Here is a 6,611-nt window from a genome sequence, read left to right on the forward strand (position 1 = left end):
AATATATCGCTGAGTAAGCATATTCAGGGAGCTGTCAATCATGAGTGGCTACAGCAGCGTACTGTAATTCCCTAATAATTGCAGATAGAATATTAATATTCTATCACAAACACAGAATGTAATTTGAGGTTTTGTGCGCCTTCTCTGCTCATTCAGCAGCACATGTCAATAATTATTTAAGAATCTCCGTCTTGGCGGGGAAGAATGTAAATGTGGATTAATATTGATGGACTGTGAATAAATCATGAGAATCTGTCATTATCAAGTTTGATAATTTCATAACCTGAAGGTGCAAACTCGAGCGACCGGTTGTGAGACCACTTGAGGCTCAGTTGCCGTTCCCAGTATCCCACCGACCGAGGCCCCACCGAGTGTCCTTATCTCAGGAGAGGTGTGTGTGTGTGTGAGAGAGCTGGACTGCTGAGTCACCTTTAGTGGGAGGCTGCTCTTCTTATCTCTTCCAGCACAACATTCAGGCGGTTGGTTGCAAAAGGAGGAACTCTAAGAGGGAGATGTGCGTCTGTCTTCGCGGACAGCACAGGGATTGCGGCACTTCCTCCTCCACCTTTTTAGGTGGGTGACACCCAGAGCCAGATCAGAAGAGTCACACTGGCTTGGAGCATGACTCAGCAGATGAGAGAGGGTCCATGATGAGTGTGGACTTCCTTGACCCAAAAAGACCTGTGACACAGCAGCTACTGCCTGGCTGAGAAGGTGGCGATAGAGAGAGCAGTATCCAACCTGTGGTGTCCAAACTTGAGATTAAAAGGACCCTGCATCAGAGGCCCCGCGGTTGTCTCGTGTTGAGGCTGACACAAAGTCACAAGTCAGGATAGAGTCATGGTATTTTCCCACCACCTACAGGGCTCCAGAGTCAAGACACCTCATGTTTTGGAGGCTTGTTTGCCTGCGTTTCAAAAAACACACATGTGCATATGTGTTTGGATGGACTGGAGACCTTTCCAGGGTGTCCCTCACCTCTTACACCACGGGTAGCTCGACTGAAGCGCCCCCATGAGGAAATCATAATAAAATCATAATAAAATGAACAATTTTTCACATTTCAGTGACCTCAGTAAACTTGTGGGCTGTAGAAGGACACGTGCAAGCAACATGGAGACCATCAACTCAACACAGAAAGGAACCATTGGTGACGGCTCAAATCAAACCATGGACTTAAACTTAACTACTTTTACAACCGGCACTATTTGTCATTTTAAAGTAATTTTTTATTGTGATTTTATTTTATATTTTAGCGTGGACAAATAACAATAAAGCCCTATACTTCATTTCCCAAGACTAGCCATGCAAGATAAAATACATCAATAAATTGGGTTTAGATTTAAGAATTTGACACCAGAACTCTTGCTGCAATATAATACTTTGGTAGTGTATTTTAAACTTCAATTTTCCATCTGTCGACCTGAACTGATTTCGTCTCCTTCATGGATGCTGTGGTCATGAAGCGGTTTGGAAAACCCTGTGAGAGAAAGTTTGAATAGGATTTATGTGTGTTATTATCTATAATGAATGTAGTATAACTACTGCTACTGCTGTACAATACACATACATCTGGGATCGCTTTGGTCTCAGTATTTATTAAGAAAATATTATTATTATTATTATTATTAGGAGCAGTGATTGTAGTAAATAGAAATAAAATTAAAATAAAAATGGAATTGAAGGTATTGTATTTATTTAAAAACTAAGTCAAGTGGGCCATTGTTTTTCAGTGACATCCCTCCGATCCAGAGCCTATTTCTGCCCTCCGCCGAAACCCCTCCAGATCAGTCCATAAGCGGATGCAAATCACGTCAGTGTAATTAATATCATCACCTGGCGAGTCTCAAAACATCATCAGGCGATGTATCTGGCCCAGCGCCGAACAAAACCATCAGCCTGCTTCTTATTTCATGGATCTTTAAGCAGTATTCACTGGGCAACACTTGGAAGCGCCGGCGGCATGTAACCCTTAATTGGTTTCAACACCTTAATAAGTCAAAGACGTTCAACACTGATAATCACATTAAATAGTCCACTTTTTCTAAAAAGTCAATTGCGGAGCGAAAAAAAAAAAATCCTTTTCTTAAGGAATGCATTATGCTGCGAGGATGTCGGGGTAAATTAAATTCCTCTCTGCACACTAAAGCATCAATTTCCTTATGGTAATTATCTGCTGGAATAGACGTGTCACTAGAAGGAGTCAGGCATGCTTGACATTTAGCCTTTTTATGGGGAGTCAAAATTAAGATGAGGAAAATAAATTAATCTGCAGCTCAGGCAGGCAGCGAGAGATCCTGGAGGATAGCGGCGAATCAATTATGATGTTTGTGCGGCTGCTTTTGAAAAGAATCCGGTGATGAGATTCAGACCACCGGCTGGAAAATCAGTGGAGGAGGAAGAGGAGGGGGGTTGGTTTTAACAAATAGAGTTATGATTGTCATGAGATGAGGTCTTAAAGACGCAGGAGCGACCTCTATCGTGCGCACTTCAAGTGTCAGCCGATCCAAAGTTGCTGGAAAGAAATCACAGATGGAGCAGTTGGAGACAGAGCTGAGCCAAGAGACTGGTGGACTCTTCACTCTCCTGTGATATCAATCTTTGGCTGAAAGGTTTTGAGGTTTGAGGCACTAATTCTCTTATCTATTAGCTTATATCGAGTCTTTTGGCTCAGCTCTTTCTCCACCATGTCAGAGTGTCCATTGCTGCCCTGTAAACAACACTGCACTTGAGGCTGCTGTCCCCACAATTTGCCCTGAAACAACTGGAAGAGAGAGGACGGAAGCGTTGAGTTACTGAAGTGGGTTAAAAAGTCAATCATGGGTCTCAAACTCACCATCCTGGGGGCCAACTTAGGGCCACAGGACATTTCACTCTACTCTACTTGTTGGCTTACACCAGTGCTTCTCAATTATTTTCTGTTGCACCCCAGCAGGAAGAAGAAACATGTCGCGGCCCCCACCCAACTCTCCGCCGCCTCTGTAAATGGTATGATTAAAGTTATGATAACTACACCTCGACATAACATTGTATCCTTGTTAACATAAAAAAAAAGAAAAAAAGCAAGTAATATAGCTCAACTTACGATAAAGAATAACTTTATTAACATTACACTTTATTTTAGTACGGCAGAAAAGTATGTTCCTTGAGGTCACATGTGCCCCACCATTTATACATATGGCTAAACATAGCAACATTTTCTATACAATCTCCGCTGACCTCTGCTTGGTGCACATATGTGACCTTTATTTTTTGGGCACTCTTTGTGCACTACATGAGCAGAGATTCAAATGGTCATTGCAGGACATATCTGTACTTCAATGACTTCCTGTTGTATGCTAGTGAGAGTCAAAAGATTTGTTGTTGGAGCCACAATCATTGTTTAGCGATGGAGTCATGTTTGGTTGTTTTGGATGTAATTCCTTGGTTTGCCCAGTTGTGGCGCACTGACCAGCCGGGCTATTCAATTTGTTGATAAGCGGCAGGTGTGGCTCTTTGTTTTGGAATGTGGACGAGTGTATGGTTTTTACCGTGTTCTCGGCATGGGAGAATAAACAATAAAAACAGATTTCAAAAGGAAAATACAGTAGCTACGGTTCTTCCTTGCTAAAACAAGACGCGTAAGAAGAGAGATCCCCACATTCAAGAGCTCAAGGTAGCGAAAACCCATCAAAAGACGCTGCAGTTTTAAACAATTTATTGCATTTCAGACAGTTTGAACTGTATGCTTCGATATAAAGCTGTTAAGATTTTACTTATATTGTCTTTTGCATTTCAATTTACATTTTTCTTAAATGTCTGTAGCGACCGACAGACTAAATGACATACAGGCAGGACAGACAAGCATCAAATAAAAATGACTGGAAATTAATAGACACACACACACATGCACCGGTTATGTTTTTATGTTTTGTGGGTACATTTCATTGACTTTCCAGTGTCTCCGATCCAAACAAATGGCTCACCTTTACCCGGACCTGAACCAAACTCAAACTGAATTATAATGTCTCAGTTATTTTGAAGATTAAATCCTCAAACTTAACCTGGCAAAAGGTATCCCACAAGGAGGTGTCTCAGAGAATCGGCCCCCACAAGTATAGCCATACAAGTTTGCACACCCATTTTCCGGGCGCGGAAGAGGATAAAGGAGAGCTCAGCACCGGCATTAGAAACCACTCATCTAAATCAGAGATGATGAAAACGTGTCGCAGTATTCTCCGATTCCGCTCTCACACACAAAGAAGGCGCTGACACCCTCAAAACATCCATCTGGGTTTCAGGACTTGGCGCCCAGGGAGGGGTTGTAGGGAGAGGTGGTGGTCACCATCCTGGACAGAGGCCCCATGTGGCCATGCGCAGGTCGCCTCCAGCCTCCCCTGCTGAGATAGAGATCAGTGAGCTCGGGACGGTTGCGGGGGACAGTTAAGCAGCCGAGGGCTTGTCTCGCTCTGTCTAGGAGGAAAAGTTATGGGAGGCCTGTGTAATCTGCAGAGGAAACAGATCTGGCAGCTCCAGGAAAATGGGTTGAGAAACCACGGTTACCACGAGCTGCCCTGGATTCAGACATCTGGAGTACCTGCTCCAAAAGCCGGTAAAATTCTGGGGCCCCGACCAGGAAACAGGTTCTCAACAGACAGACCTGCTGCCGTCGTCTTCATGAAGACTCGGTTGAGATGTTTTGGGAGGAGCGAGACAACATGGCTTGACAGTCCAAAAAGAAATATTTGAACCACGCCTGATGGAATTTTTGTCTCATAAATGTTTTTTTTTTTTTTTTTTTTAATAGAGCAACTCTTATTGACCTGATCTAAAACTCGGGCATGTTTTCAGGAGTGCATCATACTGCCACCCAGTGTTCACATGTGATCATGACGCTCAATCCACACGCTATCTATAGCAAAGGCCCTGAACCTTTTTGATCCCGGGGCCCACCTTTCCCAGATCCAATGGGTCCGGGGCCCATTCAAGTTATAGAACTGATTCATGACTCTTGATTTCAACAACCATATTTAATTTAGTTACACGTAGACAAACCAGAACCTTGCAAAATGACAGGGAACCATGTGACCATCGCAAAAATACTTGTCCTCCAAAAGTCCATCCAGCAGCAGAACCAGGTGCAAGTTATATTCATCAAATTTACTAAAGAAAAAAATGCATTTGATGCAAACTGCTGAGACAATTGGATAAATTATGAATAAAATTCGAAATTTGAATACAATTCTGAATAAAAGAAATATAATGAAAGCTTTCTAAATATTGTCAAATAAAAATAATATATTTTATCCAAAGAAGATATAAGTGAAGTCTAAATGCAAGTATCGCCATAAAATCGAATTAATTCCGGTGCTTTCATGAACAGTGTTTACTGTTGGGGGTGCCATCACTTTATCATTTTTTCTTTTCAAGAACTTCTCCATAGTTGTTAACTATCACACATTTGCAGCTGTCAAGTCAATTCAATGACACACTACTGCCACCATACGTGGCTAATATATTAAAACTGAGCGTCTCGCGGCCCTCATATTTGCTACATGGCATCCAGTACATTACACATACCACAAGCTTTATTTCATCATGAATTTTTTCATCAAGACTTTATATATATATATATCCTCATTGGTTGACAATGGTTATAAAGAGAGAGAGAGTGAAACATCATACTTTAATTTACGCTGTTTAATGCCTTTACAAGCCACTGCACCGGGCGAGATATGCTCTTCACGTTAGGCTCCTTTGGGCACTCTGATTTACTCTCACTACTCCTGCTACTACTGATGAGTGTGGGCTGCGCAGCAGTATCTTGGACTCACCAGGACTCAGCAGGTGGAGCTGGGCGAGTCGCCGTTGCTGTGGAGACAGGGATGCAGGGCCAGCTGCAGGGATGACAAACACTTGAGTGTGTGGGTCAATGTGTGTGGGGTGGTGCCGGCGAGGTCATACCTTGATACGTCTGTGGGTCGCGGCACAACGCTTCTCTTCAACGTCAGCGGTTGGAAATCCACCTGCAGGTTGTCAATGTCGTCCATGTTTCGGGAGCCAATGACGCCTCTGCAATGTTCAGAGATAGTCAAGATGTGTGTGTCACCTTTTAACCTCTAAGATTCTTGCTGTAATCCATGAGATTTAAAAAAGGTTTAGTGAGTAACAGGAGAGATAAGGATCAGCTCCTTTCAGTCTGACACCATGGACCAGAGTCTGAGAAGGGTTGGAGATGCTCAAGTATCTTGTGGAGCATGAGATCAGTGGGGCAAAAGAATGGATCAGAGAGGTAAATGGATGTAGGTGAGTGGTACATAACCAGCACTGAGGTGAACTGTTTAAAAGCAGTGGGATGAGGTGCAGCAGGTCGCACCAGGCAGAACCAATGGAAACATGCTCACGTGAAGAGCGGGATTTGGCCTGACCGAGAGCTTCCACTGCAGCTGCAAACAAGATGAACAAATTCAACAAAACTCCAAATCCTGAGTCACAGATTCACTGGAAATATGAGTTTCTGACTCTTCCACGGTGTTCAATGCCTGGTCTCAGACAAAGTTGAGTGTCTTTGTTGAAACTCACAAGGTTATCGGTTTCCTGACGTCTTGTCTGCTTCTCAGCTGCTGTCTGCT

This window comes from Synchiropus splendidus, chromosome 9, assembly GCF_027744825.2.
Source record: "Synchiropus splendidus isolate RoL2022-P1 chromosome 9, RoL_Sspl_1.0, whole genome shotgun sequence".
Taxonomy (NCBI): domain Eukaryota; kingdom Metazoa; phylum Chordata; class Actinopteri; order Syngnathiformes; family Callionymidae; genus Synchiropus; species Synchiropus splendidus.